This window comes from Manis javanica, chromosome 4 (assembly GCF_040802235.1).
Source record: "Manis javanica isolate MJ-LG chromosome 4, MJ_LKY, whole genome shotgun sequence".
In the NCBI taxonomy this organism is placed as follows: domain Eukaryota; kingdom Metazoa; phylum Chordata; class Mammalia; order Pholidota; family Manidae; genus Manis; species Manis javanica.
The window spans coordinates 163,705,026-163,723,606 of NC_133159.1; the positions used below are offsets into that span (position 1 = coordinate 163,705,026).

At 39.6% G+C, this 18,581-nt stretch overlaps 1 protein-coding gene across 5 annotated transcripts in view; it reads right to left on the reverse strand.

Moving 5' to 3' along the window:
- The window catches only part of LOC140849278 (serine/threonine-protein kinase TAO1-like), a 135,688-nt gene that overhangs the window by 72,757 nt on the left and 44,350 nt on the right, over nt 1-18,581 (reverse strand). The window lies entirely within an intron of this gene.

The following is an 18,581-nucleotide window of genomic DNA, read 5'->3' on the forward strand; positions in this document are numbered from 1 at the left end:
TCCTAACAGTTTAAGAAATATTACTGTAGGGGCTTATTTGGTTAGAAAGGAGTATTTTGAAGCGTATTGCAAACTAACAAAAACAAATTGTAGATACATACACACAGCACATAGACACATACACACAGATACAAACATGGACTGACTTGATGACATCAAGCCTATGGTAAACGTTTTGTTGAAAAGGGACAAGAATCAGAAGAGCTAGAGGGCTGCAGGAATAATGAAGAAAAACAGAGGATGCCAGAAAAAGAACTGAGAAAGGCAGAACAGAGAGAGAAAAGGAACTTCTGTCCACTCTGCTGTTTTATATATGGCCCTTAGGCAGCCGGTGTGCGAAAGGTTGGCTGCAGTATGGAGGACGTCAGTGTCTGAAGATACCTGTGTAATTCTGAAAATTGCACACTTCAGCTTGCCACATGCTGCCCAACTTCAGGACAGTCTGGTCCACCAGTCCAGCTGTCTTTTCAATTCTGTCCAGTGAATCCCTTTCTAGACTCTGATCTTCAACAGAAGGAAAGAGAGAAAGAAAATAGAAGGCAGTGGCCTGGGCCCATGAGAAGAGGAAAGGGAAAGGAGGTCAAACACTCCCTACTTCTCAGGTGACCACCTGTCTCTAGCTCACTCTCCTCCTTTGTCTTTATTCACTGAACAGCTTATGTATGTGCCTGTGTGCAAAAATCGTTGACAATATAGGATGCACTTCAGTAAACAAGAACATCTTTATAAGTTCTGAAAAATACACGTGGTTTTCAGAGTTCCAGGTGTTTTTAATAAATGTTGGCTAGTTCATCCTCTCTCCATCAATTAAACACTTAATAAAGGAAGGGAATATGATCTTTTTGGGGGGGTAACTTCTCATATCAGCACGTAACATATTATACTGCCCGGTTTGCTTTAGCAAATGCTAACTTTTCTGTCATAAGATGTTGTTACTAATCTACTAAAGTAGGAAAAGTACATCAGAAATGGTGATAGGCTGGATTATTTTTGTTTTAAAGGCACCCAGCCTAACTTCCATTATTGCACAGTCCAAGGATAGCTACTGATCTTACATCTAAGACGTCTCTGGCTGTGAAATAAACGTTACTTACGTGGAAATGAAAACCGGACGCTTTCATCATTAGCATCATCTTTCATCCAAAGAAAATGAAAGCCTGAGGATGGTTTTCATTTGGTCAAAAGGCCTGGACAATTAACTGACTGGTTAATCTGCATCTAAATCCTCAGGAATAGTCCATAGCTACCTGTTTAGCGATTCAGCTTCACATGATTTAACATCAACACACAAGAACAGCTCTGCTGTGATGTACAGGGATAGGAGCCTCATGAATTTATCAGACATACTAATAATCCAACAGTGTCTACTTTTGCTGCAAAACTCTAATTGTGTAAAGGGACAAAACTGTGATTGTTAAAACAATATTTTTTTTAAAAAAATGTCTTTTCAAGATTCTATATTTACCTATACTATCTGAAATTTTCATGAAGCCCTAATCTACTAATAACAAATATGGTATTTTAAATCATAGTGACAACTGAAGATTCCTCTGGGTAAATGCCTGATAAATTTATGGTGAAATTTAGTGACCAGTTATTCTGGCTGGAAGTTAGGGTGCAAGGGGAGGAATAGGAGAGAAATGGGAAAAACTACTGCTCAGCAAGTCCCACCTAATAGTGTAATATTTGGAGCAATATCCACTTAAAAACAAATTCCAGGATTCACTTAAGAGTTTTAATGGTTTTTGCCCTGTTTATTTAGTCTCATACCCTTTTGGCAAGAAATTGCTGTTAAAGATTTATTGAGATCTGGTTTAAGTCCATTCTTTTTCACAGATAAGCTGAACAGGTCACTGAGAACTTGGGCTTCACTTTTTTCCACAGCAGGGTGTGGGATCTGAAACCCCTTCAAATGTTACTGGGATCCTTTTGAGGGAAAGAGAGGAAGATGAGAATGGAAGAAAAATATTCTACAACCTCGTTCATTGCCTGCTCTACTTGCATCCTTATCTTTAACCTTGGCGAACTCAATTGTGTCCTCCATCTTCTTTAGGTTTTCACTGCTGCAAGGGATCCAGGTTAGGAAGTGATGCCAGGATCAGTGCTGACAATGAGATGAGAGCCACAAGTGAAGCCAAAAGAGGCTGTGAAGCCAGAACTAGAAATGAGCTGTTGGAGATCATATCATGTGGCATCTACAATATATATTCCATTCATCCATTCCGGTATGAAGTGTGCAAAAACCAAACAAATACACATCCAGAAAAAAAGGGCCTGCTGGCACCGAGGTAATATTATTTGGCACTCTCTAGCTGAAATGTGCACATTGTTAAGATGTCCTTACTATAGTCCTTCTGGGAAGAATTATTTTGGTGAAGTGTGGAATGGAAAGCAAACATGGAACACGACAACACAGATGGGCATCACCTCGGAAACCCACCAGTCCACTCTCAACAGATGCCCTCAAGGTGGTATTTTACCTTGAGGAGCCTCGCAGACTGATACCTGATTGCACTGACTGGACACAGGAATGCAGACTCATGCTAGCAAAACTCCCAAGACACTAATGTATAAAAAAATTAGGTGACTTTATTATTTACAGTAAACAACAGAAGAATCAGACATACTTAAGGTCTGTGTCAGCCTGACAGTGAATGATCTCTTTGGGAAGGCAAGTTACCAGAGGGAAGCATGGTGAGTAAGTGGAATTAACGATGCAGGATTCTACTGCAAAAGGGCATGAAGCTCTGCAGCTCCTTATAACACAATGATTGACCTTCCAGGGAGGCTGGATGCTTGCCTCAACCTGGCAGGTGCTATTGGTCAGACAGTATTGTGTCAGGTATCATAACAATTACACTGATAGCTTTTCATTTCCCCCATAGTGGAGACAGAGAAAATGGTCTTCTGATGAAGATTTTATATGTTTGTGTGTTATTAAGATGTTGATACCCTCAATAAGGTTACAGTCAGATTTTTACTGCCCAAGAAGTCTTTAGGATTCTTAAGATCGTATTATCTTCAATCTATTAGGTATTCATTTCTTAGTTTAATTTTCAGAGAGTATTTCCATTGTCCTGCTTTCTGGATCAATAGGGGCACCACATGGTGGACCCCACATTTGCCTACAGGTTCCACAAAGCGTCAGTTAAATTCAAATCAACCTGTATTCACTGTGCCAACTTTATGCCCACTGCTGTACCAGGTACAAACTAATATGCAAAGTATAGTAAGAGCCTCTAAGAAAATGTTATATTTATCGGATGCCTACTGCCCTTTGCTCTTCATAAGGTACATTCATTCATTCCTATTTTGCTATATGTACAGACCCTCTACTAACAACCAGGATTTATTAGATCCAAGAAATACAAAGAAAAACATGACACTGCCATGTTGCTGCTGAGAGCTTACAGCCTGGCAAAGGAATAAGAAATGTTTTTAAAAAAAAGGTTCTATGCCAAGTGGTATAAAGCATAACAGGGGGAGTGCTTTTATATCTTTGGGCAGAGACAGAGGCTGTATCTTTTTTAAAGTCTGATTTAAAAAAGAAACTGAATAATAATGATGATTATTAAATCATTTAATGACAGTGGTACAACATACAAACGATAAGTTCCTTCCTTGTTACTTACTTCCCACCCCTGTTCCTACATTATTATCAAGGTGTAAAATGTATATATTACAAATCCCATTCATGTAATACACACATGTACACATCCATTTACTTAATACATATACATATGGATCACACTATATTTTCTTCTACATTTAATTCTTTGTTATAAATTATAACATGAATATAGCAAAAGTGCACAAAATAAATACGCTGAGTTGAGAAAATAAATTGCCCTGGACACTTACCAGGTCAATAAATAGAAAATCTGAGTACCCCAGAAACTCCCTGCATCTACCGGCCCAGATCCCCAAAATATCATTATGTTGAATTTGATGTTAATCATTTCCTATCTTTGAGTCTGTAGAACCTGTCCACCTATGAGGCAGGTAAAGTTCAAATTTCAAATGTTCTTAAAGCAAAAACAGCTTCAAATCTCTAAGCTTCTCTGAACTCTCATTTTTCCTTAGAATTCCTTAGATTTTTCAGCCCTTTGCTGCTCTGAGCAAGTTTTCCTATACATATTCAACATTCTCCATTATTTTCACCATGAGGATTATTCAAATAACCTACCTGGCCAGATTTTCAGTAACAGAAATTTTCAGTAACAATTTCTTCCTTGTGTTATGGTATTATGTGTAAATATAAATCCTTAACAACTAGATCCTAACTCCCTGGCGTTTATGAGAAGCAAACGTCTCTAACTTCTTACAGCATAAATTGTGAAATATGCAACAAATGCACTAAAAGTAAAGAGGAAAGGAATGGAAATGAGACTCAATATGTAATTCCTCCTGCCCTTGAAGAGTTTCCATTTTCTTTTTTTGAAGGAAGATGTATATGCATAAAACAATTTGAAATGAAACAATTTTAAGGCAATAAAGATGTATGTTTAAATGAAATCATTTATATTCACTGACATGGAGAGATTTCTAAGATATATTGTCAGGTGAAAAAAAGAAAGTTGTAGGATGGTGTGTCAAAAAATATAGTCTGGGGGGGGGGGGGGGGGCGGACCCAGGATGGCGGCGTGAGTAGAGCAGTGGAAATCTCCTCCCAAAAACACATAGAGCTATGAAAATATAACAAAGAAAACTATTCCTAAAATAGAGACCAGAGGACACAGGACAACATCCAGACCACATCCACACCTGCAAGAACCCAGCGCCTCGCGAAAGGGGGTAAGATTCAAGCCCCAGCCCGATGGGACCCAAGCGCCCCTCCCCCCGGCTCCCAGCGGGTGGAAAGAAACCGGAGCGGGTTTTTTTTTTGGCGAGTGCTTTTTGGAAGCCATAAAGGGACAGGGACCCCGTTGCTAGGGAGGCAGGGCGGCGGGACCGGTGAGCGGGTGCCTGGGACCGGCGCCTGAGGACAAAGATTATCGCGTATTTTTCCCTACGGGACCAGTGGGCGGGTGCCTGAGACCGGCGCCTGAGGACGGAGGAAATCGCGCATTTTTCCCCTTTTTTTTTCTCTTTTTGGCGAGTGCTTTTTGGAAGCCTTAAAGGGACAGGGACCCCGTTGCTAGGGAGGCAGGGCGGCGGGACCAGTGAGCAGGTGCCTGGGACGGGCGCCTGAGGACAAAGATTATCGCGCGTTTTTCCCTACGGGACCTGTGAGCAGGTGCCTGAGAACAGCACCTGAGGACGGAGGAAATCGTGCGTTTTTCCCCTTTTATTTTCTCTTTTTGGCGAGTGCATTTTGGAAGCCTTAAAGGGACAGGGACCCCGTTGCTAGGGAGGCAGGGCGGCAGGACCGGTGAGCAGGTGCCTGAGACCTGCGCCTGAGGACGGAGGAAATCGTGCGTTTTCCCGTTTTTTTTTTTTCTATTCTCTTTTTGACGAGTGATTTTTGGAAGCCTTAAAGGGACAGGGACCCTGGTGCTAGGGAGGCAGAGCAGCAGGACCAGTGAGCGGGTGCCTGGGACTGGCGCCTGAAGACAAAGAATATCGCGCGTTTTTCCCTGCGGGACCGGTGGGCGGGTGCTTTTTGGAAGCCGTGAAGGGACAGGGACCCTGGTGCTAGGGAGGCAGGGCAGCAGGACCAGTTAGCCGGTGCCTGGGACCGGCGACTGAGGGAAAAAAAAAAAAAATCGCGTGTTTTTTCCTTTTTTTTTCTGTTCCCTCTCTCATTGTTGCTGTTGTTGTTTTGGTTTGGAGAGTGCTTTTTGGAAGTCTTAAAGGGGCAGGACAGGACACTTAGACCAGAGGCAGGGAATCTGGGGATCTCTGGTCACTCTAACCCCCTGGGCAACAGGGAGCACAGAGGCCCCTTACGGAGATAAATAGCCTCCCGGCCGCTCCCCCTCCAATGGGGCTCCGCCACTTTGGAGGAGCAGCCCCAGCCAGGCGACGCCCACAGCAACAGCGGAGATAAACTCCATAGCAAACGGGCAGGTAGCAGAAGCCCTGTCTGAGCACAGCTGACAAGCATAAGCCACTAGAGGTCGCTATTCTCCCAGGAGAGGAAGGCCACAAACAAACAAGAAGGGAAGTTCTTCCAGCGACCACTTGTACCAGCTCTGCAAACTGTCTCTATCACCATGAAAAGGCAAAACTACAGGCAGACAAAGATCACAGAGACAACACCTGAGAAGGACACAGACCTAACCAGTCCTCCTGAAAAAGAATTCAAAACAAAAATCATGAACATGCTGACAGAGATGCAGAGAAAAATGCAAGAGCAATGGGATGAGATGCAGAGAAAAATGCAAGAGCAATGGGATGAGATGCAGAGAAAAATGCAAGAGCAATGGGATGAAGTCCGGAGGGAGATCACAGATGTCAGGAAGGAGATCACAGAAGTGAAACAATCCCTCGAAGGATTTATAAGCAGAATGGATAAGATGCAAGAGGCCATTGAAGGAATAGAAGCCAGAGAACAGGAACATATAGAAGCTGACATAGAGATAAAAGGATCTCCAGGAATGAAACAACACTAAGAGAACTATGTCGCCAAGCCAAAAGGAATAATATTCGTATTATAGGGGTACCAGAAGAAGAAGAAAGAGGAAAAGGGATAGAAAGTCTCTTTGAAGAAATAATTGCTGAAAACTTCCCCAAACTGTGGGAGGAAATAATCGAACAGACCATGGAATTACACAGAACCACCAACAGAAAGGATCCAAGGAGGACAACACCAAGATACATAGTAATTAAAATGGCAAGGATCAAGGACAAGGAAAGAGTTTTAAAGGCAGCTAGAGAGAAAAAGGTCACCTATAAAGGAAAACCCATCAGGCTAACATCAGACTTTTCGACAGAAACCCTACAGGCCAGAAGAGAATGGCACGATATACTTAATGCAATGAAACAGAAGGGCCTTGAACCAAGGATACTGTATCCAGCATGACTATCATTTAAATATGATGGTGGGATTAAACAATTCCCAGACAAGCAAAAGCTGAGGGATTTTGCTTCCCACAAACCACCTCTACAGGGCATCCTACAGGGACTGCTCTAGATGGGAGCACTCCTAAAAAGAGCACAGAACAAAACACACAACATATGAAGAAGGGAGGAGGAGGAATAAGAAGGGAGAGAAGAAAAGAATCTCCAGACAGTGTATATAACAGCTCAATAAGCGAGTTAAGTTAGGCAGTAAGATACTAAAGAAGCTAACCTTGAACCTTTGGTAACCACGAATCTAAAGCCAGCAACGGCAATAAGTACATATCTCTCAATAGCCACCCGAAATGTAAATGGACTTAATGCACCAATCAAAAGACACAGAGTAATAGAATGGATAAAAAAGCAAGACCCATCTATATGCTGCTTACAAGAAACTCACCTTAAACCCAAAGACAAGCATAGACTAAAAGTCAAGGGATGGAAAAACATATTTCAGGCAAACAACAGTGAGAAGAAAGCAGGGGTTGCAGTACTAATATCAGACAAAATAGACTTCAAAACAAAGAAAGTAACAAGAGATAAAGAAGGATACTACATAATGATAAAGGGTTCAGTCCAACACGAGGATATAACCATTCTAAATATATATGCACCCAATACAGGAACACCAGCATATGTGAAGCAAATACTAACAAAACTAAAGAGGGAAATAGACTGCAATGCATTCATTGTAGGAGACTTCAACACAGAACTCACCCCAAAGGATAGATTCACCGGGCAGAAAATAAGTAAGGACACACAGGCACTGAACAACACACAGGAACAGATGGACCTAATAGACATCTATAGAACTCTACATCCAAAAGCAACAGGATATACATTCTTCTCAAGTGCACATGGAACATTCTCCAGAATAGACCACATACTAGCTCACAAAAAGAGCCTCAGTAAATTCCAAAATATTGAAATTCTACCAACCAATTTTTCAGACCACAAAGGTATAAAAGTAGAAATAAATTCTACAGAGAAAACAAAAAGGCACACAAACACATGGAGGCTTAACAACATGCTACTAAATAATCAATGGATCAATGAACAAATCAAAATAGAGATCAAGGAATATATAGAAACAAATGACAACAACAACACTAAGCCCCAACTTTTCTGTGGGATGCAGCGAAAGCAGTCTTAAGAGGAAAGTATATAGAAATCCAGGCACACTTGAAGAAGGAAGAACAATCCCAAATGAATAGTCTAACATCACAATTATCAAAACTGGAAAAAGAAGAACAAATGAGGCCTAAAGTCAGCAGAAGGAGGGACATAATAAAGATCAGAGAAGAAATAAACAAAATTGAGAAGAATAAAACAATAGCAAAAATCAACAAAACCAAGAGCTGGTTCTTTGAGAAAATAAACAAAATAGATAAGCCTCTAGCCAAACTTATTAAGAGAAAAAGAGAATCAAAACAAATCAACAGAATCAGCAATGAGAATGGAAAAATCACGACAGACACCACAGAAATACAAAGAATTATTAAAGACTACTATGAAAACCTATATGCCAACAAGCTGGAAAACCTAGAAGAAATGGACAACTTCCTAGAAAAATACAACCTCCCAAGACTGACCAAGGAAGAAACACAAAAGTTAAACAAACCAATTACGAGCAAAGAAATTGAAATGGTAATCAAAAAACTACCCAAGAACAAAACCCCAGGGCCAGACGGATTTACCTCGGAATTTTATCAGACACACAGAGAAGACATAATACCCATTCTCCTTAAAGTGTTCCAAAAAATAGAAGAAGAGGGAATACTCCCAAACTCATTCTATGAAGCCAACATCACCCTAGTACCAAAACCAGGCAAAGACCCCACCAAAAAAGAAAATTACAGACCAATATCCCTGATGAATGTAAATGCAAAAATACTCAATAAAATATCAGCAAACAGAATTCAACAGTATATCAAAAGGATCATACACCATGACCAAGTGGGGTTCATCCCAGGGATGCAAGGATGGTACAACATTCGAAAATCCATCAACATCATCCACCACATCAACAAAAAGAAAGACAAAAACCACATGATCATCTCCATAGATGCTGAAAAAGCATTTGACAAAATTCAACATCCATTCATGATAAAAACTCTCAGCAAAATGGAAATAGAGGGCAAGTACCTCAACATAATAAAGGCCATATATGATAAACCCACAGCCAGCATTACACTGAAAGCATTTCCTCTGAGATCGGGAACCAGACAGGGATGCCCACTCTCCCCACTGTTATTTAACATAGTACTGGAGGTCCTAGCCACGGCAATCAGACAAAACAAAGAAATACAAGGAATCCAGATTGGTAAAGAAGAAGTTAAACTATCACTATTTGCAGATGATATGATACTGTACATAAAAAACCCTAAAGACTCCACTCCAAAACTACTAGAACTGATATCGGAATACAGCAAAGTTGCAGGATACAAAATTAACACACAGAAATCTGTAGCTTTCCTATACACTAACAATGAATCAATAGAAAGAGAAATCAGGAAAACAATTCCATTCACCATTGCATCAAAAAGAATAAAATACCTAGGAATAAACCTAACCAAAGAAGTGAAAGACTTATACTCTGAAAACTACAAGTCACTCTTAAGAGAAATTAAAGGGGACACTAATAAATGGAAACTCATCCCATGCTCATGGCTAGGAAGAATTAATATCGTCAAAATGCACATCCTGCCCAAAGCAATATACAGATTTGACGCAATCCCTATCAAATTACCAGCAACATTCTTCAATGAATTGGAACAAATAATTCAAAAATTCATATGGAAACACCAAATACCCCGAATAGCTCAAAACAGACCTACCATTTGACCCAGGAATTCCACTTCTAGGAATTTACCCTAAGAACACAGCAATCAAGTTTGAGAAAGACAGATGCACCCCTATGTTTATCGCAGCACTATTTACAATAGCCAAGAATTGGAAGCAACCTAAATGTCCATCGGTAGATGAATGGATAAAGAAGATGTGGTACATATACACAATGGAATACTACTCAGCCTTAAGAAGTGGAAAAATCCAACCATTTGCAGCAACATGGATGGAGCTGGAGAGTATTATGCTCAGTGAAATAAGCCAAGCGGAGAAAGAGAAATACCAAATGATTTCACTCATCTGAGGAGTATAAGAACAAAGGAAAAACTGAAGGAACAAAACAGCAGCAGAATTACAGAACCCAAAAATGGACTAACAGGTACCAAAGGGAAAGGAACTGGGGAGGATGGGTGGGCAGGGAGGGATAAGGGGGGGGAAGAAGAAGAGGGGTATTAAGATTAGCATGCATGGGGGGGGAGAAAGGGAAGGTGGGCTGCACAACACAGGACAAGCAGGGATTCTACAACATTTTGCTAAGCTGATGGACAGTAACCATAACGTGGTTGTTAGGGGGGAACTGATATAGGGGAGAGCATAGTAAACATAGTACTCTTCATGTAAGTGTAGATTAAAGATTAAAAAATAAAAGAAAGAAAGAAAGAAAGAAAAGGGGGATTTCTCCTTGATAGGATAAAACTATTGGTAATCAAAGATCAACGCATGCTTTAAATATCCTTAATGTTGATCACTTAAAGGGTGGCAGATGATCAGCTATGGAGGTACTCTTTTCTGATAATATTCCTTTCTCTTAATGAAAAAAAAAAAAGGCAGTCCCTGTGTGTTGACCTCCAATGAGTTCTGCACAGTGGTATAGAGGACATGTCAAAGTGTGGGCAAAGGGTCTGCTTGTTTCTATGCAGAAGATCAAGGCCTAGCTTGGATACCCAGAAAATGAACTAAGATACGATATGAGGAGGAGCTTCTGGCATCAGCACTCTCTGGAGGACTTGTGCAGGGAGATGATCATCAAAAAGCCTCCACAGGGATCCAGACGATGCTACGGTTGTGGCTGCATCCAGCCCACCGTCTCCTGGACTTGCCATAGGAATGAGGAGGGAGGTGTCTAGGCTGGCATGTGCATACAGTGAGACAACGAATTTGACCGGATCTGTACTGTTGGAACTCAACCAGGAGTTGGGAAGGGTGCAAGTTGTAGCACTCCAAAATCTTCTGACTATAGACTATCTACGGTTAAAAGAACATATGGGATGTGAACAGATCCCAGAAATGGGCTGCTTTAATTTGTCTGATTTCTCTCAGACTGTTCAAGTACAGTAGGACAACATCCATCATATCATAGACAAATTTTCACAAATGCCTAGGATGCCTAAATGGTTTTCTTGGCTTCACTGGAGATGGATGGTAATTATAGATTTGCTTTGTTTATGTCACCATATTCCTATTATGTTAATATATGTGTGCAAATTAGTTAGTAGTTTAAAACCTATACATACTTAAGGTACTCTACAAGAAGATATGTCAAAGAAATAATCAATCCTCCCATGTTTTCTTCCATATGCTACCTCTATAGCTTTTCTTCTTCCTTCCTAATTGCAACCCTTAAATAGAATTCGTGCCTCATATCGGATTTACCAAGTATCATAATTCCTCCAGGTGGTAAAGATACCTCGAGACAAGTGCTGGGCATAGAAGCCACAGGGCATAAATCTGCAAAGAAGTAAAAAGCTAACCTTTGCAAACAATATGGCTTCTCTCTCACTTACCAACTTTACATTTCCCTGTATGGCCCCGGAAGATGACTGGTTAGCCAGAGACGGGTAAGATTCCTCAAGGGAGGAACAACCTAAGAGAGGCACAGTCGCAGGGGGGCCATCAGGTGAGAATTTGGGGATCAACAGAGGTGAGGCTCAGAACCTCACCCCCCCTGCTTTGAGAGAAATCTTCTGCATCCGTGGATGTCTTGCTGCCCTTGTCTAGCCTGTATTAATACTTAGTCCATAGGCACACACCTGATCATCTGATCATCTACATTTGCCCTCTTACAGCACTAAACTATGTTTTCTACCTTTATCTTGCATCTACCTACCACTTCAGCATTTTATTAAAAGTAAAAAAAATAATAATAATAAAGGGAGAAATGTGGGATCAACATATAAATCAAGTATAAAAATCAAACGAATATTCATATTTGACCTGATTGTTTATAGTTCATAATGCGTGATCAAAACCGAAAGTTTCTGTGATGAATGCCCTTGTACTGTTCACCATGTAAGAATTTATTCACTATGTAAGAATTCGTTCACCATGTAAGAACTTGTTCGTTATGCTTCAGAAGATTGGAGACTGACGAGAATTAGGCTTGAGATGGGTTAATGATTGTACATTGAGCATTGACCCCCCTATACTGAATTTTATTGTTGTTAACAACCATTTGATCAATAAATATGAGAGATGCCCTCTCAAAAAAAAAAATATAGTCTATCTCCCAGGTGTGTCAGTGTGTGTGTGTGTGTGTGTACATGCCCATGCATATTCTTGTTTACGCACAGAAATGTGATTATAAAGATATAACAGTAGTTACTCCTATGGGCTAAGACTGGGAAGCCAGGAACTATCTTTTCACTTTCAAATATCCTGTATAATACTTTTACACAGAGCATATTGTTTTTATTGTTGAAGGAAATTTTAAAATTACATTCAAGGGCAAACATCTCTGACAAAGGAATCAAAAAGAATAAATAGACAGGAAGACAAAAACTACTGGGGAAGGCTCCTTCAAAAAGGTAGGATCTGAAATGGGCCCAGTAGGACTGGTAGAGTTTGAATTGGAGAAGGGGGTGGAGGGAAAGGTGGTGAGGGGGACAAGAGCTGTGTTTTGAGCACACATTAGGGAGAAATGAGAATGGTGTCTGAAGGGGACCATAAGCAAGTTGACCTGGCTGAAGCTAACTCCAGTTTACAGTGAAAGAAATGATTGCGTGGACATAACAAAGCTACAGCATAAAATGTGGGATGTCATCCCAAAATATAAGCGTTTATAACTGGTTTGATGGGACACAGAAGTCATTAGAGGTTACTTTGCAAGGTGGTAGTGTGAGATCATCTTAACCTTATGAAGTAGTCTATGCAGAATGAGATCAAACGTGGAAAATTCCTGGTAATTTGTTAAGTGTTAGGTCAGTAATCTTAGGTTTTATTTAGTAAATTATCATATTAAAAGTTACATGTTAAGGAGATTATCTTGGTATTCTTGTACAGAATGTACTCCAGGGGACAGAAAGACTTAGATCAAGGAGATTCCTTAGCAATATAATACACTTGCAAGAGCTTGCCCCATCTTCACAATCTGAAAAGTGCAAATCACTATCCCACCTCTCAGGATAGTTGTAAGGAATAAATGTACAGGAAATGGGACGGTTGAAATTTATTAGCTTATTTCTTCTCAACTGCTATTATAGCCCAGATGTATGTTGATACAGCTGATGTGCTGGACATGGGAATGGGAAAGGTAAATCCAAGAGATTTTTCTAAAAAAATATAAGGATCTATTTATTGGATGTAGGGGATGACAGAGGAAAAGATGAAGATTTCTAGGTTTTCAGCAGAAGAGACTGACAGGCTGGTCGCTGACAGAAACCTTCCTGGGTCTGAGATCCACATTTTTGGAGTCATGACACTCTTACCATGTGAGTATCACCTCTTCTATCTCTGTTACTCCTGACCTGTGACTCCCACAACTTGGGATCAGCAACCTCCTTGTATTAGTACAAACATGGCTTGAGATATTTTAAAATAAAAGTACACTTATATTGATCTTAAAAAAAGTTTCAAGGACGCATTAAAAATCTTAAAACAGCTAAGACATACAAAGTTCCTGACTATTCAGTTATTGCAGTAGGCTAAAAAAATCCATATATTGACTTTAAGGAAGAAAAAAATCTACATAAAACCTGATGGAATTAAATGTCCTTAGGGTTTCAAATTAACTCCTAAATCACAAAATTATGAAAATCAAAAAGATCACTACAAATTAGTAACATAAGTGATTCGAATTAACTGTGCTTTTAAAACTCTTTTCTTCCAGGACGGTTCTGACTTCTGGCTTACATGCTACAACACTGGGCTGTAGAACAGAATTTATCATAGCTTTACAGTATTCCCAAAATCTGGGCTGGTGCTCTTTGTTGTCCACTTGAAGGTCAAAAGTTTGAGGACTATTACATGATAGAAAACAAAAATTCAAAAAGCTCAAAGTGATTTATCGTGCTTTAAACTCTTCAGTGTTCTGTAAGGTCCCATCTTTGTAGAAGATGACAGAGTTGGCAACTGTGTAGCTAAGCCTCCAGAACTAGCTACAACTCTGGAATGGGGTCGTTTTGCAGTGCAGTTGGTCACCACCATGCGAACATCTTGGGATACAAAAGAGCTTGTTTACCTGCTAGTTCCTGTCAGAAAATAACTCATTCACACAACAGTACAACAGTACTTTTGCTTAAACTACCAATCTACATTTCTTGGTATTTATGATTGTATTTTAAAAGAAAGTTAAGAACATTTCTGCATATTTGAAAAGGTAGAAAGGAGGGGAAAGGGGGGAGGAGGAGGAGGAGGAAGACATACATCTTTGTTTCATGGTAATATGGGAAGGGGAGGCAGGGGAAGATGTAAATGAAACAATTGGCTGTGAGCTGCTGTTTGTGAAGGTGGGCATGAGACCACAGAAATCCATCTTCCACTGCACCTATGCAGGGTTCACAGTGAGCCACTTTGGCATGTGGATTATTTCAAGCTGAAGACAACCAAGGCCCAAAAGACTCAGAAAGAGCTTTTTACTCCCCCTTACTTAGCTCTAAGAATTCAGAAAGAGGGCCTGGTCCAGGAAGAACTGCTATCATCAGAGATAACTACAAAGAGCAAGTGAGATGGATGCGGTAAGCTGTGGGGAGCTGGCAGGGCCTATTCCTCTTGGGACGGTGTCCCCTTGTCTCTCTACCTGGCACGACAAACGTGTTTATCAAACAATTGCTCTTCCCATCTACCTGTGAACTGTATTCCTTGCCTCTGAAGCCCTAGACTCCTAGCGCCTTGTCCTTAGCTCAGGACAGCATATAAGCCTCGATTGCCTGCCTGTATTTGGGTCTCTCATGTCTTGTGGGGCTCCTGTACATACAAAATTAGATTTTGTTTTTCTCCTGTTAATCTGTCCTACGTCAATTTAACTAATAGATCAACCAAAAGAACCTAGAAGAAAGGAAAAAATTTCCCCTCCCTGTATCTACTTTATTATGTTGAAGTGTTACAAATAAAGTTTTAAAAAGGCACGGGCCTTTTTTTTCTCAAGATTGTCTCCTAACTCTTTACCTAAAAAGATACATCACAGTACTGTTAATAGAATTATAATAAATACGTGATCTTTAGAACACTGAGTTAAGATTTCAAGAGCTCCTGAGGCTCACTAGCCTAACAATAACAAAATTTATGCCAGAAAATTATCCTTATTTTGTACATAATGCTTACATAAAGCACTTTCTTATCCACTATCACAACTGATTTTCATAATAATACTATGAGATCTGGTGGGTAACATTCTAATTTATGAAAAATAAATATGAGACTCAAAGAAATAAGTGGTTTTCATTTCTTTCATCCATTCATTCCATAAACATTTACTAAACACCTAGCATGTATTAGTCAGATTTGCCCTGGGTATTAGGAATTAAGAGAGAAAGCAAATGTGATTCCTTCTTTTAAGAGATGTGTAGTCCAGTAGAGGGGACAGATGTATAAACTGATAACTGTGTGATGATGTGGTTCATGCTACAATGAAGTATTTTTCAAAGATGCTTTCTGCCATACCTGCAGTAAGAAATATACATTACAACCCTGTGCGTATAAATGTAAGTTTTATGAAACAATTCTTCCTGTGTATGACACATATGGTATTTTCTAATCTACACTATTTGCTATCTTTTCTCTTTTAATAAAATGCTGGTCACAACATTTTACAATGGAGTGGGCTGTTACCTACAGTGTGCAAAAGTACTATGATGAGTATGATAAGAGTTCTGTGGCAACACAAATGGAAACAAAAACTCTGCTCCAGGAATGAGAAAAGGCTTTAAAGAGGCTGGTCTCTGAACACTTATTAATATTAAAGTGGCATAGCTAGAACAAAGGTCTTGGGATGCTTTCATCACTTTGCTCTTGCAGTAACTGTGCTGTTTTACACGAGCTAAACACAAAGCAGCAAGTCTGTGAACTTGCTGATAAGCTATGGAAACAAATTGTTTTCTTGAAGGGATGACAGCAATCATTCATTCACATTTACTACATCCTCATTATTGGCCCAGCACTTCCTGTACATTGGCTCACCCTGCTACTACCTGTAAAACAACCATATAACCATCCTGCAGCTACAAGGTTTATTCTATGACTAATAGTCTTAAATATTCTCTCAAAAACTCTCTAGAACTAAAAGAGACCAGGATAATATGTGTTAAATGTAAGATCAGACACTGTAACTTTTAACAATCACCAATCTCTGTTGTGGTTTTTGTTCAATGCCTTAATCCTCAGAGTCTCAAAAATCTGCTGTCCAACCAGGGCAGGCGTGCCTGCGATGTACAGCAGAGCTCAGTGAAGGGAAGAGCGGGCAGAAGCTCAAGGCTCCATGAGTACTTGTATCTCATGCTGCTGCCCTCTGCTGTCTAAGACAGAAAGGGGCAAGATCAAGGGAGACCCACAGACTTGATTTTACTTTGCCATTTCTTCCAATAGGAAAGTTTCCATTTTCAGATACTTGTTTTGAGAATATATTTTGCCCAACTGCACCAAACATTCTTTTTTCGTGAACTTGACCTAGCCTGCTAAGTTCTTTGTGCTTTTTATCTGTTAAGCAAGAAAAAAGAAAGGTGCTTTTCCACAACAGCATGTGATGAGCTTACAATAGCACTATTATTCTTTGGGTATTCAAAATATATTCATCAAGAATAATGAGAGTGACACCGAATAGGAAACAGACAAAAAGAAAAAAGTTAAGTGGACTTCCTGTGATTTGGAGGAACTACAGCTGTTTCTCATCCCTAACTTCCCCAAGGGAAGCATGCTTTGAATATCAATGATAAAATATTTTGTTGGCTGAAGGTTGAAAACAGTATTTTTAATTAAAATTAAACCAATTTGAACCAACCCCAAAACACCAACCAGCATTTGTGCCTGATTCATAAAATCGTAGGGCCTTCAATTGTAAATCGAAAGTATTCTGGGCTAAGCTTTATAGGTATTAACCCAGTAATGGAGGATTGGGCAGAACAAAATGAGACTTACACTTTTGAGAAAGTTACTGAAAAGCAAGGGTCATTTATAAGGGTATTCTGATCTTTACATGAATTCCTTTGTTTGGGAGACATGTTTAGGTTTGATACCTTTGAATATTCTAAAGAAGTCTCTGAACTACAATCTACAAGGTCTTCAAAAAGATTTTCATGTGTTACATTATATAGAAGATCTATTTTAAAAGAAGTTACTTTTTAATTCAGACCACAATGATAACATTTTCAAAAATCTGTAAATATTTAGTTGAGAATCAAATGATAAAATGCTAAAACAACCAATGAACAATCTACAAGGTCTTTAAAAAGATCTTGTTTTAGACTACATAGATCTATTTTAAAAGAAGCCACTTTTTAATTCAGACCACAATGATAACATTCTCAAAAATCTGTAAATATTTAGTTGAGAACCAAATGATAAAATGCTAAAACAACCAAGTGAAATATGTAGCTAACAATAATAAGACTCTTAACTTTTTTTTTGTTAAGGTTATCATTGATATACACTCTTATGAAGGTTTCACAAGAAAAACAATGTGGTTATTACATTCACCCTTATTACTGAGTACCCCACCACCACACCCCATTAGAGTCACTGTCCATCAGTGTAGTAAGATGCCACAGAGTTCCTACTTGTCTTCTCTGAGTTACACTGTCTTCCCAGTCATGACACCCCATAATCCCCTTCTCCCTCTCTCCCCACCTGCCCTTCCCCACCCCTTCCCTTTGGTAACCACTAGTTCCTTCTTGGAGTCTGTGAGCCTGCTGCTATTTTGTTCCTTCAGTTTTGCTTCATTGCTATACTCCACAAATGAGGGAAATCATCTGGTATTTGTCTTTCCCTGCCTGACTTACTTCACTGGGCATAATACCCTCTAGCTCCATCCACGTTGTTGCAAATGGTAGGATTTGTTTCTTTCTTATGGCTGAATAGTATTCCATTGTGTACATGTACCACCTCTTCTTTATCCATTCATCTACTGATGGACACTTAGGTTGCTTTCATATCTTGGTTATTGTAAATAGTGCTGCGATAAACATAGGGGTGCATATGTCTTTGACTCTTTATTTTTTAATCCATCATTATTCTTATACAGACAGAAAGACTAGGAAAAAATATATATAGTGAACTCCCTTTTGAGGATAAAGCTGAATTTCACCTAGAACATACGCTTGACACCATTTAAATTCCTAAAATCTTTAATACTTACTTCCAACTTTGTATGAAGCACTGTCAAAAGACTGTACTATTTTAGGCATCTTGAACACAGTAGGTCCAAAACCAAGACTCTCATTTGCTTCTGCCCTTTCCTCCTGCCAACCTCCCAAACACCCATTCTTCTTAATTAATTGCAGTGATCTCTAAAATGGCTATGCACA